Source organism: Anastrepha obliqua, chromosome 5 (genome assembly GCF_027943255.1).
Source record: "Anastrepha obliqua isolate idAnaObli1 chromosome 5, idAnaObli1_1.0, whole genome shotgun sequence".
Taxonomy (NCBI): Eukaryota; Metazoa; Arthropoda; class Insecta; order Diptera; family Tephritidae; genus Anastrepha; species Anastrepha obliqua.
Genome location: NC_072896.1, coordinates 65,210,852 through 65,238,474, shown reverse-complemented (window position 1 = coordinate 65,238,474; position 27,623 = coordinate 65,210,852). Strand labels below are relative to the sequence as shown.

Sequence of the window (27,623 nt, the reverse complement as noted above, 5' to 3'; positions counted from 1 at the left end):
CCAATACCATTTCCTTCACCTCATAAATTTTTTCGTCTGTTGTTGAAGTGCTCGGGCGTCCGGCACGCTTTTCGTCGTTCACATCTTCTCGGCCTTCTGAGTACATTTTGTACCACCGATAAACGTTGCTTCGGTCCAAAGTAGCTTCTCCGTATGACACAGTCATCATTCGGAATGCATCCGCGCACTTAATTTCGTATTCCTGCACAAAATTTGATACCGGTTCTTTGATCCATCTTTTTGAATAGGTAAAAATCGAAGACGAGCCGAAACACGTGCAACAAAGCAGCTGTCAACAATTAACTGAACATTCAAAATGGCCGAACTTGTCGGCATGAGTGAAAGACATGAGTACCAACATATCGCCACAAAAAAATCGAAATTCGAATATATGTAACCACCGAAAATTCAAAATTCGCGATACTTTTTGAACACACCTCATATATATATGTGCCAATTATATATATTACACTATTTTTGAGTGTTAGGCCGAGCTCCTCCTCCTATTTGTAGTGTGCTTCTTGATGTTGTTCCTCAAATGGAGGGTCCTACAGTTTCAAGACGACTCCGAACGGCAGATACATATTTTTTATGAAGAGCTTTTTCATGGCAGAAATACACTCGGAGATTTGCCATTGCCTGCCGAGGGACGGCCGCTATTAGAAAAAACGTTTTCTTCATTTTGGTGTTTCACCGAGATTCGAACCTACGTTCTCTCTGAATTCCGAATGGTAGTCACGCCCCACCCATTCGTCTACGGCAGCCACCATAGTCTAAATGCTTTGTAGATAAACCAGTTTCGCCTCAATCGAAGCCAACATTACTAAAGTTATTCACGAGATACCTACCGAAGTCCTCTAGCGAGTCATTCAAAATTGGTATTTAAGGAAGACCGAATTACGGCGGAGTTCCGGCCAACATTTGAAAGAGATTATTTTTAAGAGACAAATGTCATGAATGGCTTTACAGAAAAGCAATAAAGATTCACCAATCCATTTGAATTTTAGTTGTGCTATTTCAATTTATTCTAAATTGATCAACATTTTTGTTATTTATTTCTTATTACTAAGGTATTCAATTAAAAAAGTATGATAATGAAAAGATACTCGTAAATTAAAGAAATTACCACCAGTTCTTCTTTTATGATATGGTTTGGAGAAAACCCGATGTGCTAGAGACTTCAAACTGCACTCAAATTAAACTTTCGGTTAAATCGAATGCATTACGTGAATTACATAAAAACAAGCCATAAATAAATGTAAAGCAAAGGAATTGGCAGAGAAGAGAATAAGGCAGTTTATTCACAGAAGGAAGTGTACGAAATTCGGCACAAAAGGAAATCAAGCAAACATATGCCAACAAGAAGAGATGAAGACGTCGACTGCAGTTACTGTGGATCTTTGCATGAAAGGAACAAGAAAAAAGGCCACCGTTCGGAAAAGTCTGCGAAAAATGCGATCTTCGAAATCATTTTGATAATTGCTGTAGAACACGAAAACAGACGAGCAAACGAGTGAACAAAATTCAAAAACAAGAAGAAAATAGGAAGTAGCATCCGCGAAAGCAGTGAAGAATTCGTTTTGGAAATAAAGAGCAATAAAAATTGTTTCAAATCAAAAATGCTTATCAATGCGAGTTTGAAGAGAGAAAAATACACAGCTATGGAATGCCAGTTGGACACGGGAGCAACGATAAATGTGATAGGAAAGAAAAATCTGAAAGAAATTATGAATAGCCGCAAACTGATTGTCAAGAGATCAATGCAATACAAGGTATGAAGGACGTTCATAATGAGGCTAAAGGGATTGTTAAGAATGCCTAGACGCCTGTGAATTGAATAAGGCCTTGAAAGATATGAAGCATAAAAGCCAAAGATTCGACGAAATTTTACCTGATCTAAAGGATGCGAAAGTGTTCTCGACAGTTAACGTTAAAAGGCTTCTGGCAAGTAAAGCTAGATGAACCAAGTAATAAGCTGTGCACTCTTTTTACGCTATATGGGAGATATCGGCTTTTGAGAATGCCTTTTGGCATGAAACAAAACGAAGTTGTGCACGGCCTAAAAGGGGTCCCAGTAATAATCGATGATATTTTGGTCTATGAGAAAGGAAAAACAATAGAAGAAGCCTTCAAAGATCATAACGAGAACTTGCAAAATCTTTTTCAAAGACTGAGAGAAAGAAATTGTAAACTTTTTTTTTGTTATTGCTTCCAACAAATATTGCACCTGTCTATATTAACAATAAGTAATTTGTTTCAAAGGTATTTGGATAGATAAGTGATACTCTAAGGCCATTGCACTTCAGGATCATTTAGGAATATGTAATTCATTTATAAAATATTTTGAAAATTGAAATTCAAAAAGGTCGAGCCAAGGAGCACCAGGAGATTTAGTGGCTCCTAAAACACTCAGGCTAAAAAGCCCATTGTATTTAAAGCTCAGGAAAGGGGGTAAATAGTCAAAGAGGGAAGGAGAAAAGTATCAGAGAAAGTGATAGGAAAGAATAGAGACAGAGATAGACATAGTTAGTCCTGTGAGAATTTTCCAGATTCTTCGGCAAATCTGTAAATATCCTCCAGGTTTAGAAAACGAATATTGCTCATTCTTATGACATCGGAACCCAAAACTCGTAGCCGTGCTCTAGCAAAGGCAGGACACTCACAGGGCTCTTGGAAAGTTGGCCGAAGATCCACTTTTTTATCGAAAAATTGTGTTCAGTGACGAAGCTCATTTTTGGATCAATGGTTACGTAAATAAGCAGAATTGTCGATTTTGGAGTGAAGGTCAGCCAGAAGAATTGCAAGAGCTACCAATGTATTCAGAAAAGGTCACAGTTTGGTGCGGCTTATGGGCTGGAGGTATCATTGGGCCGTACTTCTTCAAAGATGCTGCGAACCGTAACGTAACTATGAATGGTGAGCGCTACCGTGAAATGATATCCAACTTTTTTGCCCAAAATGCAAGAGCTTGCCACATGCCACACAGCACGCGTAACAATGGACTTGTTGAGAGGCGAGTTTGGTGAACATTTTATTTCACGTTCGGGACCTGTCAATTGACAACCAGATCGTGCGATATAACGCCTTTAGATTATTTTTGTGGAGTTATGTTAAAGCTCATGTCTATTCAGACAAGCCTGCTTCAATTAACGCATTGGAAGACAACATTAAAGCATTTATATGTGAGATAACGGCCGAAACATTGGACTAAGCGGATGAAACATTTGAAGCGCAGTCGCGGTCAACATTTGAATGAAATAATCTTTAAACATTAAATTATATGGACTGTACTATAGATTTAAATAAAAATTTCATGCATTTTTCTGAATTTTACGTGTGTTTTTTTGAAAAACTTTCCTATAGCTCTTAAAAAATCACCCTTTACAACGGCGATCTGTACGAACACCAAAAACACTAGTCAAGACAACAATGCAATACATTACGATAGGTTACAACGCATCTATGCCTAAAATAGAGAAGAAAAAAAGAAATGCTGTATACTGGTGGACACATGAGATCGCAGAACTTAGAGATATTATATTATATGTGCATCCATAAGTGTAGAAAGTATACTAGAGCTAGAAGATTGGGCCCGGCGATAACGAAATCCGAAGAATACAAAAAGAGCAGAAAAGAATTGAGGAAAACTGTAAGCCAAAGCAAAAAACACAAATGGGAAGAGCTACGAAACGATCTAAACAATAACCCATGGGGGTTGGGATACAAAATCGTTATGAAAAAGCTAGGAGCCAAATCCCCTACTGCTGAATGGAAACCGAAGTGCTAAGCAAAATAGTCGACACACTCTTCCCAACACACTGTGCTGAAAAGAAAGAACTCGAGTATAAAGCATCGGAACCTGTCCCATTCACAGAAGAAGAACTTATGGATGCTGCAAAAGCAATTAAATGCAATAAAGCGCCAGGACCTGATGGCATAGTTGCAGAAATATTGAAACTATTGGCAATCGAAAGCCCTCTTTTGCTGCTAAACATGTACAATTCATGCCTAAAAGAAGGAATTTTTCCAGAAATATGGAAAAAACAAAAACTAGTACTAATCAGTAAAGGAAAGGGAGACCCAACATTAGCGTCCGCTTATAGACCGTTATGTATGCTGGATAGCGCAGGAAAACTCTTTGAGAAACAGATAAAGCATAGGCTTAGCGAAGCCGTAGAGAACAGTGGTGGCCTCTCTGACAGGCAGCATGGTTTTAGAAGTGGCAGATCTACCTTAGGAGCCATCCAAGATGTAATATCTAGCGTAGAACATGCCCAGGCAGGTAATCGATACTCCAAGCGCTTAGTATTACTAGCCACATTGGATATTAGAAATGCTTGGGACGACGTAATTGAAGCCTTAAAGGTAAAATTCAAGATCCCGAATAATCTATTGAAGAGTATTCGTAGCTATCTAAGCAATCGCGTGCTCTTATACGAAACGCGATAAGGGTGTAAGACTAAACAATTAACAGCAGGTGCGGCCCAAGGATCAATACTCGGACCTGATTTTTGGAATATAAGCTACGATGAAATCCTTCGAATAGAGATGCCTGAGGATATGCATTTAGTGGGATACGCGGATGACATTGCAGCTGTAATAGTCGCCGGAAACACTGACGAAGCCAAAAGGAAGTTAAATCAGGTGATGATCCGAGTTCAGACATGACTAGAAGACCATGGATTAAAGCTGGCCACAGAGAAAACAGAGCTAATCCTTCTAACGAACAGACTTATCCCATTAGAAGTAGACATACAAGTACTCAAGGCCACTTTATTAGACACAAAGCCAACTTACTGGGCGCACATAAACCATGCTGCCACAAGAGCTGCCAAATTAAGCGGCATTTTAAGTAAGCTCATGGCAAACCTTGGAGGTCCAACGCAGAACAAGCGTAAACTTTTAATGGACCCGACGAACTCGATTCTCTTATACGGATGCGAAATATGGGCAGATTCGCTAAGAGAGTGGCTTCGTCATACAGAACAGTATCTGAAGCAGCGGTGTTAGTTATCAGCGGAACCATCCCTATAGATATTCTAGCACAAGAGTGCAAACGGAGATGGGAGGCAAAAAACACAGGAAGTATCAGTACCACGCTTCTCCGATATTAGAATTCAAACGCTCACACTTTGGCAGGCAAGATGGAACTTTGAACGGTATGGTAGATGGACAGCGAAACTAATACCCCATCTAAAAAACTGGGTAGAAAGAAAGCACGGTGAGGTTAACTATTACCTCACACAGTTTTTGTCCGGACATGGGTCCTTTCGCAAGTATTTGTGGCGAATGGGAAAAGTGAGCCAACCTGACTGCATATATAGAGAAATGGAAAGTTATACTGAAGAGCATTGAGCATAGGTTTCTCAAAACAGGCGACCCTGGACGCAGGGTGAGTAAGTAAGTAAGTACGGAATCAGTCCCGGGGTGGAGGGAAAAATCCAAGAGAAGAGGGGGGATACTTTTAGTGGAATCACCACACATTTAGTAGCGACGGTTACTATATATATGGTGCGAAGGCATTTTTAACCCAACCTCACCGTCAAAAAAAAAAGAAAAAAAGGCTTATACGCCTCTCCCAGTCATTACTCCTTTACCGAATATTTTCAAAGCGGCAAAGCCAACATATCATTTTGTGTATTTTATGGCATTAAAATTTCGCAGTTATTCTAATGAAATATTTCTTTGCATCCTTATGTATTTTCGCGAATCTGATTGACAATCAACAAATTTTTCCAACTACCAATCAGACTGAAAAAAGTTGTCTGTCCTGCAATGTCTGTTATTGACGATAATATTTCTCCCGTCTTCTTAATTTCAATGTTTTGAGACATGAGCGATTTGAAAATATCACCAAAGCAGCAAAATCGATAAAGAAGCATCTATTCAATAAGCTGCAACAATACAAAGAAGCCTAAAACCAATAACTTAAGCAATCGCACTCTGCCACATTTAATTCCCCACAAATTGTGAATTATTAATGCGCATTCACATGGAAAATATGGAAGTGAGAGCTAAACAATGGACGAAATGTGGTAAAAAAAATACAGAATACAAACACATAAAGGAAGTAAGAAAATCCTATAGTCTAGTAAGGAAATGAGTAAACTAAGCTCTGACACATTTTGCTACTTCACTAAGCCTTAAACAAAGAGACAGACGGGGAAACAAGCAGCATGGCAAAAAAAAATATTTCGTGACGAAGCGAGCATGAAACAATGTTAGTAAAACAATTTTCTTCAATAGTGATTTCGTCTATTGAGATTCTCCACTTCCCACGCAACCAGTCTACTAATCAGACAGTTATGGGGAACTGGTTTGACTGGTGTGACAGTTAAGATAAACGAAGCTCGTAGGAGAGAAGATAGAACGTTTGGCTATACAGTTGCACAGTTCAGTACACATGTATGTATGTATATTTATACTGCTTTTTGTAGGTAACTATGTATGTACATATACTCGTATATTTATTTATCGTTATTTATTTATATTTTTTTCAATTCATGCGAGTATTTTAGTGGAAATGCAAATATTTGCAGCTTGCTCTGGATACTGAAGTAATAAAAGTATTCTTAGAAATTGTTCAGTGCTGCAGAGTATTTAAAGCTCCAATTATTTTTCTAAATGGGAATTCATTATGTTTAAGTGGAAAAGCCACGGTTTTTTTTTCTTTTGAATGATAAATGATATTAGACAGTCTGAGTAACCGAATGGGTTAGACCGTAATTCGAAACTGCCTGTGGTCATAAAACACCAAAAATTATAGAAAAAGTTTTCTCTTATAGCGGTCGAGCCTCGGAGGACAATGGCAAACTTTCGATTGTATTTCTGTCATAAAAAGTCCTTCAAAGAATATGATTTGTCATTCAGAGTCGGCTTAAAATTGTAGATCCTTCCAATTGTAGAAAAACTTCAAGACGCACAGCAAAATTGGAGAAGTAGCTCGGCCAAACAACAACAAATTATATATAGTATATATATAGCGGCGGCCGTAGCCGAATGGGTTGGTGCGTGATTACCATTCGGAATTCACAGAGAGGTCGTTAGTTCGAATCTCGGTGAAAGCAAAATTAATAAAAACATTTTTCTAATAGCGGTCGCCCCTCGGCAGGCAATGGCAAACCTCCGAGTGTATTTCTGCCATGAAAAAGCTCCTCATAAAAATATCTGCCGTTCGGAATCGGCTTGAAACTGTAGGTCCCTCCATTTGTGGAACAACATCAAGACGCACACCACAAATAGGAGGAGGAGCTCGGCCAAACACCTAACAGAAGTGTACGCGCCAATTATTTATTTTTTTATATATATTATAAGTAATCCGAGGCTTTTTTAATCTTTTCATTGAGGGGGATTTTTAAGAGGCGGGTCCCAAACCCAGCGCACAACCAGCTATCCTGAAATGCTTCGCCTTCTCACGTTAGCTCACTCCCGAACGGGTGTTCGGAAGCTACCCATGCAAGATGGCGTTGCTCAATACGAGCACCGCCGTCAGAATTGGGAAGGACCTCTCCGAGTCGTTTGATACCAAACGAGGTTTCAGACAGGGTGACTCGCTGTCGGGTGACTTCTTTAACCTGATGTTGGAGAGCATTGTATGAGCCGCAGAACTTAATCGCTCAGGCACAATTTTTTATAAGAGCGTACAATTGTTGGCGTATGCCGATGATATTGATATCATCGGCCTTAACAACCGCGCTGTTAATTCTGCCTTCTCCAAACTGGATAAAGAGGCAAAGCGAATGGATCTGGTGGTGAACGAGGACAAAACGAAGAGCACCGATAACAATGTCAGCCTGGAAATCCAACGTAGAATCTCTCTTGTCAACAAGTGCTATTTTGGACTAAGTAAAGACCTCTCTCGACGAACAAAACTAACACTCTACAAGGCTATCATCATGCCCGTCCTAACGTATGGCGCAGAAGAGTGCCCGATGACAACATCCGATGAAGCGACGCTTGGAGTGTATGAGAGAAATATTCTGGGCAAGAATTTTGGACCTTTGCACGTACGAGCTGTATGAGCTTTACGACGACATAGACATAGAGCAGCGAATAAAGATCCAGCGGCCACGCTAGCTGGGTCATGTTGTCCGAATGGATACTAACGCTCCGTCTCTGAAAGTATTCGATGCTGTACCAGCTGGTGGTAGCAGAGGAAGAGGAAGTCCTCCTTTGCGTTGGAATGACCAGGTGGAGAAGGACTTGATTTCACTTGGTGCGTCCAACTGGCGCCGGTTAGTACGAGAAATGACTGGCGCGCTTTGTTAAACTCGGCCAAAATCGCGTAAGCGGTTATGGCGCCAATGAAGTAGAAGAAGATATATAAGTAATATTTTCCAAATCGTGAGATAATATTTTGTGGGAATTTGGTTTGTTTTTTGTTAGGTAAAAACGAAAATGTACATCTTCAGTGTACAGTACCTCGAGAGCAAATTGGTTTGTTCCAGCATTCTTCAGGTGTTTAGTAACCTTCTCGACTTAATAATTTTGAGGGGTGAAGTTCAGAGCACTAGACAGTTTACAGACACACTTTAAACGGCCTTCATCGGGAGTCTCTTACCACCTTTCTAAACTCCCGACCACCAAATGCAGTCATCGGAATCCAACCACCACCCATCGCAGACGAAGAGCTTCAGCTGTCTTGTGAGGCTCAATTACGTTCTGGATATTGTAGCAGGTTAAACTCCTCCTTATGTAACTAATTTAGAATCGACTGCGACATAATCAATATATGTATGTCCAGCATGTGAAGGTACCGCTACTAATGACCTATTCACATGTCCTCTAAAACCCACTCACCTAACACCTGAACCCAACCCGTCGAAACAACATGTTTCCTGGGTCTACCGTTATATTAGCTAGACAGTAATGATCGGTGACTACACCGCACTGGCAGGGCTTGATGAACTACAACAACAATATAATAATATATTTTTTTCATAATTTGTTTTGTTTTTGCATCCATTGTTAGAAAATAACTTTTTCTGGTTATTATTCACCGTTCTTTCGCTCTGTTTGTACTGATTTGTACGTAATTCGCAAGCTAGTTGAGACTGAATTACATACGAATGAGGTAATTCTCTCCCAAATTTTGTGTGGGGAATTACGTAATTCGAAGGGTAATTGCGAAGTGTTTTTTAACCAGAAATCAAGATTTTGGAGATATTTGGCAATTTAGCATTTCACACAATACAGATGTAATACATATGTTTTAACAAATAACACAATAATAATCTTAATCCATAAGAAAAAAAAAATATAACAAAGCATACTAAATCAAATTATTTATAGGCATAATTAAAAGGAAAAAGTACCTATAGTCAATTTAAATAGATTTGTAAATACAGTCGAACCTCAATAAGTCGAACTTCGATATGTCGAATATTTGATATCTCGAATCAAATTGCTTGGCAATGGCGTTTAGAGTGAGAATTGTGTGTTATTTTTACTTGATAACTCGAATATCTTGATAACTCGAACAGAATATTTGGCGCCAGCTTTGATAAGTCGAATTTCCGCGGGAGTCCCCTTATTACGTGTTGCTTATTTTTTAGCAAACAGATGTCAGCAGTTGGATCGCTGCACAGGTATTTTATTAGTAGTTCTTACGCGAAAATAAACTCTGTTGACATGTCATCAAAACGTTGTTTAAAAACTTTATCTATTGATGAAAAATTTAAACTAATAAAGGAAGTAGAAATGGGTGCGCGGAAAAAAGATGTAGCTGTAAAGTATATATATATATATAATTGGCGCGTACACTTCTGTTATGTGTTTGGCCGAGCTCCTCCTCCTATTTGTGGTGTGCGTCTTGATGTTGTTCCACAAATGGAGGGACCTACAGTTTCAAGCCGACTCCGAACGGCAGATATTTTTATGAGGAGCTTTTTCATGGCAGAAATACACTCGGAGGTTTGCCATTGCCTGCCGAGGGGCGACCGCTATTAGAAAAATGTTTTTATTAATTTTGCTTTCACCGAGATTCGAACCAACGACCTCTCTGTGAATTCCGAATGGTAATCACGCACCAACCCATTCGGCTACGGCGGCCGCCAGCTGTAAAGTATGCTATTCCGATAAATACAGTGTCAACTATTTTAAAAAATAAACGAACGGTTATTACTGCAATCGAAAGTGGTGGTGCAAGTGGGAGTTCAAAGAGACTAAAAAAGCCAACATACGTAAATGTGGACACAGCAGTTTTAGAATGGTTTAAATCGGCAAGATCACGGAATTTGCCTATATCCGGAGGATTACTTAAAGAAAAAGCATTGGAATTTATTCAAAAATTAGAACAACCGAATTTCAAAGCAAGCACTGGTTGGCTCGATAATTGGAAACGAAGGTATGTACATTCATAAAATAAATGTGCAAGCTGGCACCTAAAGTTATTTTTTTTCTAAGATCTGGTATATGTCATAAAAAGACGTGTGGTGAGAGTAATGATGTAAGCGAAGAAGACTTTAGGAAATGGCAACGTGATGTTTTACCTCATTTATTAGAAGGTTATCAAGCACAGGACGTATTGAATGCAGACGAGACGGGCTTATTCTTTAAATGTCTTCCAGATAACACCTTAACTTTTAAAAACTAGAAATGCTATGGAGGAAAGCACAGTAAACAGAGAGTTACGATAATGATTGCCGCAAACATGGATGGATCAGAAAAATTGAAATTACTCTTGATAGGTAAAAGTAATCAACCCCGCTGTTTTAGAGGTGTTAAATGGTTGCCCCTCGACTATTAAGCAAATTCAAAGGCGTGGATGACGGGAGCCTTTTTTGAAGAATGGCTTCTTAACTTAGACAAACAATTTGGAAAAGCCGGAAGAAATATTCTACTTTTTATTGACAACTGCCCAGCCCATCCTAAAGACATCCAACAGAGATTAAAGTTTATCAAACTTGCATTTTTCCCCCCGAATATGACATCAAAATTACAACCACTCGATCAAGGTGTCATACAAAATTTAAAATGTCATTATCGTTGTAGAATTTTAAAAAATACTATAAAATGCTTTGAAGTAAACAAAAATCTTAACATTACATTAATGGACTGTGTTGATGAAATAACTAATGCATGGAATATCGATGTTAAGCCTGAAATCATCTCTAATGCTTTAGAAAAGCCGGCTTCGGTCAATATTCTGAATGGGAGGAAGAAGATGGCATTCCTTTGATTTTCATAAGCGAACGCATAAAAGAAACGAGTGAGGAAGAAATTCAACTGCAGAATGAATATGAAGCTTGGCAAAATATTAAAGGTACATAAGGTGTCACCTTTAATGATTTTATGCATATGGATGACGATATTGTTACTTCAGAGTTTCCCACAGATGAAGATATTGTGGAGCTATTGAATTCCGAATTTGAGCATGATAGCGAAAGTGATATAGAAGATGATATGCTGCAACCAGTTTCAAACGAGCTAGTTGCAAATTCGTTCAAGATTTTGCGGTCATATTTAAAAACCAATGAACCTGCAACCGATTCTCTGTACAATGGTTTAAATAATATTGAAGCTTTTTTTGAAGATCATAATAAAAAATCCTCTTGTCAATCCCAAATAACTGACTTTTTTACTTTAAACGAATGAAAGCTATACATCTATTCATACAATGTCCTTAATGAGGTATATATAATTTTAAAATATACACATACAATATTATATAGCAACTATATATAATTTGAAGCAAGTACTGTTTTATCAATAAAATTGTTTGCTAACCCTTGAGTTTTATGGATTGTTTTATTTTTCCATCAAGTTTTATTTTGTTTATGGATTTTTATGTATGTACATATGTATATTATATTTGATAAATCGAAATCTTGATAGCTCGACTTTTTTTGTGGCATGTCATAGTTCGAGTTATCGAAGTTCGACTGTAGTATTATAGTCGATCATAGCTCTCATGGCAGGTGCATTGTCTGCATACAGAGTTCTTATAAAGCCAAAATGGAAAGCATCTAGAAGGAAAGGGCAATCCACAATAATATCAAACACCAAAGACAAAGACAAAAAGATCGGCGATACTACGGAGATTTTAAATTGATAAACAGGCATCTAAAATAGTATAAGGGTATGGGTCATGAAAATTTAATTTTAGATAGGAATTAGATCTTTTGGCTGTTGGTTTATTTTGGCTGTATACTGTAATGAAAAGTAAGGTTACCACAGTCAATAAATAAATACTCTCTTTTCGAAGTAATTTCAAATTTAGTGAAAAGCGTCTTGTCGCACTTTTAACACTTTTTACTAAGAGGGTTAAAATAGTACACATTGTACTTGTTGCTTTTGCTATAATATTTTCAGGTGAAAAAACTTCCCATGTCAACGTGGTATGTCTGGTACATATGTATGTATATATTTCTGCTTACAAACAATTATTTTCTTCAAACTGGTAAAATTCACATAAATGCAGAGAAATGAAACCAAATTTATCAATCCAATTTGCAATGAACCAGTACAAATAAATATGTATTGCCAACAAACAAAAAAATAGCAAATCGAACAAATGACCATAATAAAATGGCAAAGCGCTTAAAAGAAAACGAACACACATACGATCGCACACATTCGCATAAACAATAAATGGATTGAACAAACAAAAACACACAAGATTGGGTTACAGCAAAAAGTCATATCAGCACTGTTAAACGGTTATCTCGCATGCTCAGGCATGCATATGAACATACAACATGATATTAACATACATATTTATATGTGAATATACCAGGCTTGTATATATATACATATACATGTATTAAAGTATTGAAAACAAATTTCTATTGACGCGCCTGTAGGTGCAGCCCGCTCGGTGCTGGAAGATCAGTCCCTAAAAACGCACGTAATCTCTTACTGCCTCAACTCAGTCAAATCAAACTTTTTTCCACCTCCCAGAATCCGTCCAACAGCGAGTCTTCAAGTTATGGAATAGCCACTGGCAAAGGTGTTCGACTCTCAATGAATATACTTTGAAGAATTCTAAGGTTTTCTATCACCTTCAGACGAAATAAATACATACATTTTCCTTAAACTTTTCCCAGAATACTTTTTACACAAGCCCTCTAAATGCGTTGAACATATTTACTTGCAGAGAGTGTGTGGGTTGATGGGAGCTATTTCAATTTTGTCCACAATTGCACCGTACAACGGAAGACCATCAAACCATTTCCGCTGGAAAAAACATATGTATGTATGTATAAATTCTGTAAAAGTGTAAATGAAAATATAAATACATATCCGGTAATTGTACTGGGAAACGACGCTTTCATGCTAACATAGAAAATGTGTAGCGCCTACCGCCAAAAGCCATGTGTACGAAATTCAAGAAAAAATCAAAAGGTTCACTCAACACACAATACGAATATATACGAGTATGCGAATTGTTGTACGCATAAAGGCGGCGTGACATAAAATTTCGTTTACAAAAAAAAATTAATAAATTAGGGGATACACATACATACATAAATAAACACTTTACTTGAGTGAATGAAATTATGCTGGTATATGGATACATGGTTAATGGTTGTAAAGGGTTAAGGTATGGCCCTTTAGCACTGCGACCATATTGATCTATTGTGCACCCTATGCTGTCTATTGACTGTTAAGTATGCTTATGAATTGTACCAGCTCCTTCTGAGGGAGTGATTGAAGGTCTTCATCTGTAAGCATGAACTTGTTTAAAAGCCTTTTCCTTTAAGCGTCAACCCCGGACATTCGCTAATGAGATGTTCTATAGACTCCTCATCTTCGCAGCAAAATCTGCAGGTGCTGGTGTTAGTTATGCCTAATTTATGTAAGTGTTTGTTGCAGGTGAAGTGACCCGTGAGGGCGCCTGTGAGAGTGCGAATGCTCTTTTTGTTATCGTAAGGGCCATGTTAGCTCTTTTAGCGTTGAAACTTAGGAATTTTTTGGAGAGTCTAATACCCTCTACGTTGTTCCAATGCTGATTTAATAGAGTTTTGGCCCAGTATTTTACTTTTTGTTTCAGGCTGTTTTTGTTGAATCCGAACATGGGACTAGGTCCGATGAAGTTTGCATCTGCCCCTTTTCTGGCTTGAAAGTCTGCCTTTTGGTTGCCGTCATATCCCTCATGTCCCGGTACCCAAATCAATGAGACATTGTTTTTGGATGCCAGGTTATTGAGTGCCTTGTGGCATTCTAAGAGGGTTTTTGAGTTGTAGGTATAGCTATCTAAAGCTTTTAGAACTGATTGGCTGTCCGAGAGTATTTTGATCTTTACTCTCTTGTAGTTTCTACGTTGCATGATGTTTGCTGCTTCCATTATTGCGTATAGTTCCGCTTGGAAGATGGTGGTGTCCCTGGTGAGAGTGAATGATTTGTGGATTCTGGGCCCCACTACTCCTGCTCCTACACCATAAGGTGTTTTTGATCCATCAGTGTACCATTTTTGTGAATCATCATTCATCCATTTTGGGTTTGTTTTCCACTCGATCCTCTCAGGAAAGGTAACTGTGTATCCTTTTGTGAAACAGAGGGTTGGGTCAATGTGGTCTGAGACTTGAGGTGTTTTTGATTTTGTTTAGGATATTTAGGTGACCGGTGAGGTTGCCTAATTTGAAATTTTTTTTCATGTGTAGCACGAGTGCTTGCGTAGCTGCTTCCTCTTGGATTGCTATATGAAGTGGTGGGAGATTAAGGAGTGTTTCCATGCCAGCTGTTGGGGTGATGCATAGGCAAGCAAGCCTTTATACTTTTCCCAGTTTGGGTACATATACATACATACACACATACAAGTATGAATGTCGAGTAATTTACAAATTATAAAAATAGCAGGCACCACGTATTTGTAAACCATTCTCTTGCATCTACTATACTATAACTACGACGTGACATACCTATATGTACATATGTACTCGCACAAGTATATTACTCAGTATAAATGTGTGTACATAACACATTAACATATTTTTTTGCCGTGTCGCATCTCTGCTTGTTGACAGCGTGTACAACACCTATTTTTACTTCACCATCCCTGCTCGAAGTTTTTATATTGGCCGTCATAGCCAATATAATGGATGTGTTCGAGGCCTGTATCTGCTTAGTATCGGGACTAGTAACCGCTATGAGATATCGAATGATAAAAAAATTTGTTTGCAATAGCGCCCCGAGTGTTTTATGTCATACCATAGCTTCTTGTAACAATTTGCTCATGCTCGATGGCGGAGGCTCATGACGTATGCCGTAAATTGGAGGAAATACTTGGCCAAACAAAGGACCTATGTGTCATTTGTAGTTTTTATACAGGGTTATGTCGGTATGTAAACGCTGAATAACTTGTCATTTACCAATCGAGCGACTTCAACATACATGTTTTCGATAAGTCAATTCAGTATAATTTCAACCATGGATCGCTTTACACCGAAACAACCGAAATGGACGGTATAAAATCCGAAATGCTTGACAAGGTAATGACAAACGCAGGAAAAAGATCGCAGTTTATGATTGTTAATAAAGGTGACCACTTGATTGGTATTGTATTCAAAAAATAGTTTTAATAAATTGTAAATCAGTTTTTTTTTTAAAGTTATTTAATGTTTTCATACCGACATAAAAGATGGGGCACCCTGTATATAAGAATAAATAAATGATATATATATGGCGTTGAGGCGATGAGCTTTCGGCTTGTCGTGGTTGAATTATTCGTCCATAACGTGTTTGCAAGTTCCCATAGCTCGTTCTTTTGGATGGATGTTTACTTCTTGGTATCACTTCCACTTCCCATACAAGTTCTCCTTATAATTCGATTCTGTTTAGCTTAAAACTTCATCTTTATCTCTATTGAAAATATTCTTTGGCAAGTAAAAGTAGAGGCATATCTTATATATGGCTCCAAAAGTACTCAGTTGGTCGCCGCAGTGCTGTAAAATTGCCTATATCGTTATAAATCATTCTGTCATGACTCAGGCACTATAGGCACTACACAACTTTTCTATGATTTTCTTATTTTCCTCCACCTCTTTCTTCGAAACACTAACCACAACTGGACAGGCACTCACATACGTATTAATTCGTACGTACATACATATGTATATGAAGGTTATACTCGTATACGAGTATTTATGTAAATACATAATTACAATCCTTATACGTATGAGCTAATACATCCTTATGTGTGCATATGTATGTATTTAAGCGCACTGTAAAGTGGAAATGCCAATTAAATTCCAATAAACTCCAACACGAAATGGCAATCAACTATTTGTGGCGTAGTAAAGCGTAAAATTGAAAGGCAGCCCCCCAAAACACAGCTATTGTAAATATGACATACATGTACATATAAATACTTATACATAAAATATATAGCACTCGATGGGACCAAAGAAGCAGGTTTTTGTGAGAAGAAAAATGGCGGTAGAAAATTGTAGAATTATCAAATCCAAACATATGAAGAAACATACCAGTATGTATTGGTTGCATAGGTATGTACTAAGTTTTCCAGCCTACCTGTTCAATGAATTTGCCTTTAAAAGAATTCGTATAATATATTGCATACTTGCAGGTGCACATTATTGCGTCATCAAATACAGTACCCATACTTTCTTTGAAAAAATGTATAAATAAATGTAAAAAAACTGGAACTTTACGTCAATCATATGCTCTGCGTTTTCCTCAATTTTTCCGCTCAATGCTGTTTCGATGGGCTGGGTCCAGAGGGAGAGGGGTGTTAGATGAATAGGTTTTAAGGGGCATGTGAAAAGATTCTTAGTGTCGTGCGGGGTATCTTCATATGCCAGACATATGTTTGGTATATCGAGGTCTATTCTAGATAAGTAGGAGTTTAACCTGCTACAATATCCAGAACGTAATTGTGCCAGTGTTGCGCTGGTCTCACCGGGAATCTAGAGTTCTTCATCTGCTGTGGGTGGGGGTTGGTCTCCGATTACGGCATTCGGTGGTCGGCAACGGTCTCCCGATGAATGTCTGTCTAATGTCTGTCTAAACACTGTCCGGTCCAGTAAATGCCTCTTAGCTTTGTCCTGGATCTCGTCGGTTTAATAGGTGTCTCTTGACGTGCCTAGGAGGCGGCTCTGGCTCAAACAGGTGTCTGCAAGGGTGAAACCTACGGTAGCACCCTAACAGTAACTGCTTGCTGAGCAGTTTGTTGTGCTCTATTACAGGGAGCATCTGTGCCTCATTGTGAAGGTGTTGAAGAAGCGACATCATGAGGCAACCCGTCGCTGTCCGAATGACAGTGTTTTGGCAAGTCTGGAGCTTTATCCACTGCGGGTCAATGGTTCCAGGCGACCAGACAGGCGTAGCATAGTTTAGAACCGGCCGACCAATGCCTTAAATGTCGATAGCAACAATTTTGTCTTTGCCCCAAGGGCTGCCGGCAAGCAATTCGACGACCTTGTTGCAATTTTGGACTTTAGTGGCAATAGCGGTTGTATGCGCTGAGAAGGAGGTTCACCCAAAATTTTGGAATTGTTAACAGTCGGAATTGGTGTGTCGTCGACTTTTACCTTGAGTTGCAGTTTGACCTCCTTTGTCGAGGTTTTAAAGAGGGTCGCCGTGGACTTAGTGGGAGCAAGTTGGAGATTTCTCGCAGTGAAAAAGCGAGAAAGGTCGGTGAGGTAGATGTTCACTTAGGAACACAGGCCATCAATGTCATTGCCCGACGGCATTATCATGCAGTCGTCAGCGTATGATACCAGGGAGACTTCTTCTGTTGGCTGGGGGAGTTTCGAGACGTAGAAGTTGAAAAGGAAGGGTGAAAGGACAACACCCTGTGGAACACCTTGCTTTATCTTCCTCTATTTTGATGGGGCGGGAGTGTCGACTGATAAATATCATCTAGTAGCGGGGAATGGCTGACTGTTTCGAAAGTCGCCTCTCTCAGGGGCGATTTTGGTTAAGCCTGCGGTGAGTGCTGTGGTGGTGCTATGCACTCGTCGGAAACTAAACTGATGTTGGACTGGGGCCAGGTGTTTCGTGAAGAGTGGGCGTAGGAGGGCTTCAAGTGTTTTCACTACTGGGGAAAGGAGAGTTATCGGACGATGAGATTCCCCTTGGTTGACGGGTTTCCCAGGTTTCAGTAGTGGGAGCGGCCAGGGACAGATTGAAAACCCTTGTGAAAAATCGTACTCCCAATGGTCCCAGGTACTTCAGTATCAGTATGTTCAGTCCGTCAGGGCCAATGGCTTTAGATGATTTGGATTTGTTGATGGCCCTCTGAACCTCCGTTCGTCAGTTTGAGCAGCCGTCTGGTGACAGGACGCTTTAATCTGTCGGCCGGAGGATGCAGTGTGAAAAATCGGCTAAAATAGCTCGGGATTCTCTTCGGGTCGGGTTCGACAGAGACCTTACGGTGGACCAGAGCTTACTCACACCAGTGGTGAAATAGCAGGTCTGTGGGTCCCCTGCCACTCTGGAGTGAAAGAGCGAATGAGTGTGCAAGGAAAGGCTCTGAGCTTGACCTTCTGGACATAAAGGACATAAGCATTCCTCTAAAAGAACTGTACAAACTGCAGAAACCAAAAAAAGTTGGTCCCTAACTACTAACTGCAGGGTCTCCAGAGCGCTCCGGCCTGAATCTTAAAAGGACAAAATGTCTGCTTGGGTTCAACAAATCAACTAACAGCGTCCTCACAGGTTTTGTAACGGAACTCTGCACTATTGGCACCCGATCCAGTAAAACGGGTGTACCTCACAATGACTTCTGCAAGAGTTGTGGAGATGAAGAAGAAATTAAGTCGGCACAACACCCCCTCTGTGAATGTCTTGCACTTCAAAGAAGCCGTGCCAAATATTTTGGCGATTATTTCTTTTAAGACCTCGAAAATTTGCAAATGTCTCACTGAAGGACCTAGTTACCTTTCTGAAAATATCTAAGTGGTTTAAGCAATTTAGTTAGGGGATAGAAATCAAATACAGGTATCGAAATGGGCCTGTCTTGTCTTAGACAAGTAACCTGACCAACCTAACCTTACTGGGAAGGTACAACCAAAAGAGGTTTAAACAACTCATAACCCTCCCCAAGGATAATCTCAGAATGCTCACAAGCATCCTCACAGGCCATTGCAGACTGCGAAGTCATCCGAACATGATCAAGATTTAGTCTACGGACTCTTGCCGTTTCGGCGACCAATCTCAGAGGACCCTAAGGTTGAGAGAAGAGAAGGTTGCGACATCTTGGCCAACTGCAGCCAGATGAAAGGCACATACGCTCAATCCAAACCACCTCTATCCTGAGTTTAATAAGAGAACTGGGCTTGGACAAGAGTACTGTGATGAGTAGAGGGCACAAAAGAGCATGAGGTCGAAGTACTAACCTCATATATCTATCTATCTAACCTAACCTAACCCTAACCACACAGTTTAAAGGGCACATTAGCCGTGATTTAAAAAAAGTTTTTAAAATTTTTGTATAGACGATGAAATTTGAGCTGTAATGTAATTGGTTAGTTAAGAACAATTTTGTTAATGAAGGGTTTACAAAAATGTGTATCGATGCAAAGCTTTACAGTTTTATTTTAACTTAAATATGCGTGTATATATGTAACTGGTGGTAGAACACTAGTTTTATGTCTTTCGTACCTTTCGTTTTGGGTTCATAAACAGCTGTCACGCTGACTCCATGTGCAGCTGTTGCATGTATCGAACAATAAATATATGTATGCAGTATATATGTAGTGGATCAGCATAAAGAGCGATTATTGCTGAGTTAAATTTTCACACCTTGTATGGATTTTGAATAAAACAATATTATTTTACCACTCTGAACCCTTCAATGGATCCTGTGTTTAGGATACGCGCACATAATAAAAATTTAATACATTTTTTTCATGTAATTAATTTTCTTTTTCATTTCGATTACTAGAACACATTTGGCAAGTTTCACACGCAGAAGAGATTATGCATCTTTCACACTTCCTGAAGCCAACATCCGATGGGCTAATAAAGCCGGTTGTCGCACACTTATATCCGGTTGTATTACTTTGGGCTCTGCTCGCATACATGCACACACACATCTGCACAAATAAACTCACACTTCCATAGGTGTTTGTGAAGGAATTTTGATGTTGTATACTCACTAACGCTGCAGACTTCAATTCAACATAAAAGCGAGCGAAAAAACAAGTTCGGTCGCGCTAACGAATGGGGAAATATACGAAGAATGGTAAAAAGGACACACGTAAAAGCACAATGAAAGCAAGAGCTCAAAGAGTAACGCATCAGTGGCAACAATGGCAAACGCAGCACTTACACTTTTGGTTATGCAAAATATATGCCTGTATGCAAAAGTCACAGTTCACAACAAAAACACGAGCAGCAAACCTAAATCACACCACAGTGCGGGTAATAAATTAGTAGCGAACGAAGACGGCGCTAAAGCGGAAAGTCGAAAAGGTAGCAAGCATGAACCGGACGCCGCACCTCACGTAGCGCCAAGATATAGATGAGATGCGCGGCACAACTCGTGATTTCGAAAACCATGAGCGTAAAAAGTTCGAAATGTATTGGTACTAAACGGTTCCAAGAATTTTGCGAATACGAAGACGCGTTGATTATGGGCACAACATTTTTACACACGCCCACGGATAGCTTAGTGGTGTCTTTTCTGATATTGGAATAACGGATTAAAATGGACGAGCACAAGTCACGACTACCAACGCAATATAACCAACTTGAAATGTGGACTAAGCGGGTACTGAGCAGCGGTAGTGGTGCGCCACTACCACATGTCTGAGTGGATACAGAGGAATTTGGAATACAAGAAACGCAAGAAGTACACGTTATTTTGCTCTACACCTTATCTGGCTTAATATTAATTTTTCGTTGCTCAGTTTTAATTTTGTTACAAATTTGTTAATTTTGCACAATTTACGCTTTCTGACTTTGCTTCTTACTGCTTTTTCGAAAGTGTTCACTCCCTACTGAGCCTCTGCTTTACTTTACCTACGTCTAGTTGTAGGTTTCGAATTTTGTACAACGCCTATAAGTATGCACACTTCCTAACACACTATAAACATATTTCGGATTTTTGCAGTAAGCAATGGAAAATATATCTTTTTTAAGATTTCTTTAAAATTTTGTGAAATTTCACTTCACATAAATTTAACACACACTACTTTTCATTTAATTTTCTTTTGTATTTGTACTGCTGCAACGTCTAATTTAAATACCAGTTATGACCGCACGCGCGTATGTCCTTAACTCAACTGAGACAGTACTAATGTCACTACAGAATTTTGTGCCTTTCCAGCTGTGGAAAGCAAAGCAACGAGTGTTTGGGCTTTCGAATTTCATACAACCCTCTTAAGAAAAGAAAGCGAAGGTAAAGTGAGGTAAAAGGGATGTTTTGATAGCGACTGGTAAAGTTTCGAAGAGGTATAAAGCTTTTTGTTTTTAGTACTTGGCAGTTGCCTCAATGTGGCAAGCAAAAATATGGAGGTGTCCGGAAAATTGGGGGAATAATATTAAATTTAGAAATTAGTATGTTACTTGTATTCAATACATACAGAAATATGCTCACGTATTTAAGTAACGGGTGATCAATCATGAGGTGCTTTTTTCAATAGTTAAAAAAAAACAAAAATGTAAATTATGTTCAAAACCTTTATTTATCATTTGAAAGGACATTCTTTGACATTTACTTTTTGCTTTACTTTCATTCAAATGTTGGCCGCAACTACGCTTAAGGTGGTCCATTCTGAAGGTCCAATTTTCAATCACTCGTTCGAGCATTTCGACTGGTATGTCGTGAATAACACGCGTAATGTTGGCTTCCAGAGCTTCAATCGTAGCTGGTTTATCAGCATAGACCTTGGACTTCACGAATCCCCAAAGAAAAAAGTCCAAAGGTGTGATATCACAAGATCTTGGTGGCCAACTCACAGGTCCTAAACGTGAAATCAGCTGCTCTCCGAAATGACTTCTCAATAAAGTCATTGTTTCACGAGCTGTATGGCAAGTGGCTCCGTCTTGTTGAAACCAAATGTCGTAGAGATCATTAGATTCAATTTCAGGTAGCAAAAAGTCCGATATCATGGTACGGTAGCGAGCACCATTCACAGTTACGTTGCGGCCATCATAATTTTTGAAAAAATATGGACCGATGATTCCACCAGCCCATAAACCACACCAGACCGTTGTTTTCTCTGGGTGTAAAGGTAGCTCTTGAACCTGTTCTGGTTGCTCTTCATCCCAAATACGGCAATTTTGCTTATTGACGTAACCATTGAGCCAGAAATGCGCCTCATCGCTGAACAAAATTTTGCTCGAAAACAGCGGATCTTCTTCAATCTTTTCAAGAGCCCAATCAGCAAAACGGTGACGTGCAGGAAGGTCATTTGGCTTTAGTTCTTGTACGAGCTGTATTTTGTATGCTTTTAAATGAAGATCCTTCCGTAAAATTGACCAAGTTGTTCCATACGACAGTCCAAGTTGCTGAGAACGGTGCCGAATCGATTCATCGCGGTTTTCACGTACACTCTCTGCTACTGCCGCTATATTCTCAATGCTCCTTGCTGGACGTGGTCTATTCGGTCGAGAATTATCCACCAATGAATATTCGGATTCAAATTTGTTGATGGTATGTCGAATAGTGTTTAAGGCAGGCCGATTATGTTGACCATAATGCGGTCTAAGCGCACGAAAAACATTTGTCACAGAACGCTGATTTTCATAATACAGAAGAAAACAATTTATAGACGTTGTTGCGGTGTGAGTCTTTCCATGATGAAATGCCAAACGCTGTTCAACAAATCCAAGATGACAGTTTGCCACAACTCGCGCGCGATCTGTAAAAAAAACGCAAATGAAAAAAACTCCTCTTAATTGATCACCCTTTACTTACCTCGTTCACTTCATCAATCGGGCAATGCTTAAAACTCATTTTTATCAAACTTAAGTAGTGCCTACAAATTCTTAATGCTTTTTGCGATTATACATAGTATTAGTAATTTTTCGACTTCGCTCTCTAATTTTATTTTCGATGTTTTAACATCCATTCGTAATTATAATAATAAAAGAAAATATTAATATAAAATTCTCCTTTCATCATTATTTAAATATCTAAAAACAAGGTTGAAAATCGTAATAACGATAAATATCAGATTAAAACCAAAAATACATAAAATATACATAAAGGGTGATTTTTTAAGAGCTATAGAAAAGTTTTTCAAAAAAACACACGTAAAATTCAGAAAAATGCATGAAATTTTTATTTAAATCTATAATACAGTCCATATAATTTAATGTTTAAAGATTATTTCATTCAAATGTTGACCGCGACTGCGCTTCAAATGTTTCATCCGCTTAGTCCAATGTTTCGGCCGTTATCTCACATATAAATGCTTTAATGTTGTCCTCCAATGCGTTAATTGAAGCAGGCTTGTCTGAATAGACATGAGCTTTAACATAGCCCCACAAAAAATAATCTAAAGGCGTTATATCGCACGATCTGGGTGGTCAATTGACAGGTCCCGAACGTGAAATAAAATTTTCACCGAACTCGCCTCTCAACAAGTCCATTGTTAAGCGTGCTGTGTGGCATGTGGCACTGTCTTGCTGAAACCACATGTCATGCAAGTCGAGCTCTTGCATTTTGGGCAAAAAAAAAGTTGGATATCATTTCACGGTAGCGCTCACCATTCACAGTTACGTTACGATTCTCAGCATCTTTGAAGAAGTACGGTACAATGATACCTCCAGCCCATAAACCGCACCAAACTGTGACCTTTCCTTGATACATTGGTAGCTCTTGCAATTCTTCTGGCTGATCTTCACTCCAAAATCGACAATTCTGCTTATTTACGTACCCATTGATCCAAAAATGAGATTCGTCGCTGAACACAATTTTTCGATAAAAAAGTGGGTCTTCAGCCAACTTTCCAAGAGCCCATTCACCAAAAACTCTGCGTTGCGGTAGGTCGTTCGGCTTCAATTCTTGCACCAGCTGTATTTTGAAAGGCTTCACACCTAAATCCTTTCGCAAAATTTTCCACGTTGTTGAGTAACAGAGGCCCAATTACTGCGAACGGCGACGAATCGATAATTGATGATCATCATTAAGACTGGCCGATACAGCTGCGATATTTTCTTCAGTTCGCACTCTACGTAAGCGTATTGGTGGTTTGATGTTCAATAATGTAAATTTGGTTCACACTAGCTCGAATAGCCGCTTCAGTGGGTCGATTAAACTGATCATAAAATGGAAGAAGCGCGTGATAAACTTTCTTAACAGAACACGCATTTTTATAATAAAAATCAATGATAAGACGATTCATGGTTAAATTATAGACCAATCTGAAGATGTTTGTCAGTGAAACAAAACACGAAACGTGCGTAAGCTGTTTAAACCAACAGTTTAAAAAGATAATAGCTAAAAAATCACCCGTTACTTACATACGTACCGTACCGGCCGCCGTAGCCGAATGGTGCGTGACTACCATTCGGAATTCGTAGAAGAGAACGTAGGTTCGAATCTCGGTGAAACACCAAAATGAAGAAAAAGTTTTTTCTAATAGCGGTCGCCCCTTGGCAGGCAATGGCAAACCTCCAAGTGTAGATCTGCTCCTAAACAATATTTGCCGTTCGGAGTCAACTTGAAACCGTAGGTCCCTCCATTTGTGGAACAACATCAAGACGCACACTACAAATAGGAGGAGGAGCTCAGCCAAACACCCAAAAAGGGTGTACGCGCCAATTATATATTATATATACATATATACTATATATACATACGTACATTAGCAGCTAATTAGAAAGGCGATATTTTAATCAGTTCTGATTATGGTTCCTTTTTCTCATTATCTTTTCGTAAAAATGTAGTTCATTCTGCAACAAATATCATATAAATTTAAATAAAAAACCCTGTAAAAGATTTATAAATTCGACAAATTTTCATCGAAATTTCAAGCAAGGGTGAAAGGACACCACCCTGTGGAGCTCCTTGCTTTATTTTCCTCTGTTTATAGATTTGGTCTCGAAATAGCACCGACGAATGACGACCATTCAGGTAATTTGCGGTCCACCTCTTCAGCCCTGGCGGGATTGTCGACTGTAAAATGTCATCTAGTAGCGTGGCGTGGCTAACTGTATCGAAAGCCTTTTTTAGATTCAACGCTACTAGGGCAGTCCTCTCGCAGGGGCGGTTTTGGTTAAGCCCGCGGTTTATCTGGGTGTTTATGGCGGTGAGTGCCGTGGTGGTGCTATGCACTCGTCGGAAGCCGTGCTGATGTGGGGCTGGGGCCAGGTGTTTCGTGAAGAGTGGGAGTAGGAGGGCTTCAAGTGTATTTACTACTGGAGAAAGGAGAGTTATCGGACGATAAGATTCCCCTTGGTTGGCGCGTTTCCCAGGCTTCAGTAGTGGGACCACTCTCCCTGCTTTTCACTTGTCAAGGATGATGAGAGTGGTCAAGGACAGATTGAAGACGCTTGTGAGAAATCCTACTCCCAATGGTCCCAGGTTCTCCAGGGCTAATGGCTTTTGATGTTTTTGATTTGCTGATGGCCCTCTGAACCTCATCACCGGAGAAAGCAAGTGGCACTGTCGTTCGTCAGTTTGTGCAACCGTTGAAGGTAATAGCCACCTTGTCGTTATGCTTCGTCGGGTTCGACAGGGACCTAACGGTGGACCAAAGCTTACTCACCCCAGAGGTGAGGTTACAGGTCTTCAAGTGTTCAACCCATTTAGTCCGCTTGTGCAGATCTACCAGTTGCCGGATCTCCAAATTGAGATCCCTTATACGGGGATCCCCGGGATCGACCTGGCGTAGGTGGTCACGCTCGTTTTCCAAGCTGGCTGCTTCGGCTGGAAAATGAGGACAGCTGATGAGCACCTTGCGGAATGCGCGTTCGCTTCCACGCACATCGGTGGGGATGGGAAGAGCGGCGAAGGTGTCTTCGGTGAATTCCATGAAGTCGGCCCAATTAGCTTTTTTAAAGTTAAAATAGGGCCGGTGGTTCGCGGAAACAAAGTCGGCAGGTCTGTCAATCGAGACGATAATGGGCAAGTGGTCTGATGCAAGCGATAGCATAGCTCGCCACGTTATGCTATTTATCAGACCCGCGCTAACTATTGTTAGGTCAGGCGAGCTGCTGCAATTGCCCACTACCCTGGTGGGGCTTCGTCGTTCACAGTACTGAATGTCGAATCGTCTATTTGCTCTGCCAATTGTTGTCCCCTACGATCGTTTGGCAGGCTTGAATGCCAAAGATCATGATGCGCATTGAAGTCACCTACAACCAATCGGTTTAGACCTCTGATGAGCGCTCCTATATCAGGGTGATATCCTGCCGGGCAGCAGATGACAGGGGGTATATAAACATTAAAAATTTCGAGCTCGGAATCGCCTGTCCGGACAGCTATGCCTTGACATTCTAAGGTGCTGTCCCTGCGGTCGATCCCTTCATCAATGAAGCGATACTGCACTGTGTGGTGGACTATAAACGCTAGGCCACCACCAGTGTCTCGCTCGCGATCATGTCTGAGCACGTTATAGCCATCCCTGGTGATCAGAGAGGACCTAGCGTGCAGCTTGGTTTCCTGGACCGTAGCTATTTTGATACTGTGTCGGTTCATGAAGTCAACTATCTCGTCGACCTTGCTCGTGAGTCCGTTGCAGTTGAATTGTAGAAGCTTGAGGCTTCTAGGCAAGGTCGTTGTAACTCGGGGGGGTGAGGGACGCGTGGGGTTGCCTACGTTGGGCGTGCTGTGCAATCCGCTGTAGTTGTCGCGGCCTGATGATGGTGGGCGGCCGCGCCACGGGGGGCGGTTGCGGGTGCAGAGCTCTGCAGCAGGGGACAACGTAGTCAGTTGTCCACTCACGGGTGGTGCGCAGGCCGGAACATATCCGAAAATGGCACCAGCCATTGCAAGAATTGCATTTGACTGATGCCAGATTCCGAGGTATTACGGTCTGACACACGGAACAGACTGTGCGGGGGACCAAGAGCTACTGGTTTGTCCCCGCACTGGGGTTGGAGCAAGATGGAAGGGGATGGGTTAAGTCGGCGGAGTTATGTTGCTCCGATAGGCTCCTTACCGTGGAGGTGTGAGTTGTGGTGGCGGTTGGTGGTGCCAGCCTATCAGGGGGAGTAGTAGCCTGCTGACGGGAGCAACACGAGGCCACATACCGTGTGGACCGCTCCCTATGAACAGGTCTTAAGATGGCTCCTTCCGTTGCACTTATTGCACCTAACCGCGGTGGAATTCGGATGGAGCTGTTTATGGCAGACGCAGCAATAGAATACTTCTGGCCCAGGGTTGGATTCAATTCCAGCCCTGAGGGGAAGCATTTGGAGCAAGGTTGCTGCGAAGAGTTGCTCCTGTGACGTAAGGGGTGAGATGATATACTGTTCACTAGACAGGGCTAGTTTACTGGGGCGGCAGCCCTTGGTTGGGAAAAACCCAGAGTCATTCCGGTAACGTAGAACCCGCTGCAATGGGAACGTTCATCGGGAGACTCTTACCACTTTCTTAAGCTCTCGACCCTTGAATGCCGTCATCGGAGTCCCATCACTACCCATTGTAGACGAAGAGCTCCAACACGTTTCCACGACAGTCGGTTCTACGTTACCGAAACGACCCGGATTTATATCCGGCCAAGGACTGTCACTCCAGCAGCATTCCCCGTATGTAAGTATGGGGA

General features: G+C 40.4%; 1 protein-coding gene across 2 annotated transcripts in view; it reads right to left on the bottom strand.

Moving 5' to 3' along the window:
* The window catches only part of LOC129247182 (probable G-protein coupled receptor 158), a 146,146-nt gene extending 124,991 nt beyond the window's left edge, over positions 1-21,155 (bottom strand). The window contains exons 1-2 of one of the 2 annotated variants that reach the window (XM_054886174.1): positions 21,099-21,155; positions 19,564-20,304 (exon numbers count right to left, since the gene is read on the bottom strand). The gene's annotated coding sequence lies outside the window, so the exon portion shown is untranslated. Of the gene's footprint in view, positions 1-19,563; positions 20,659-21,098 lie in introns of those variants that run through there. The other variant, XM_054886175.1, reaches the window with a different exon arrangement.
* Positions 21,156-27,623: the final 6,468 nt, after the last annotated feature.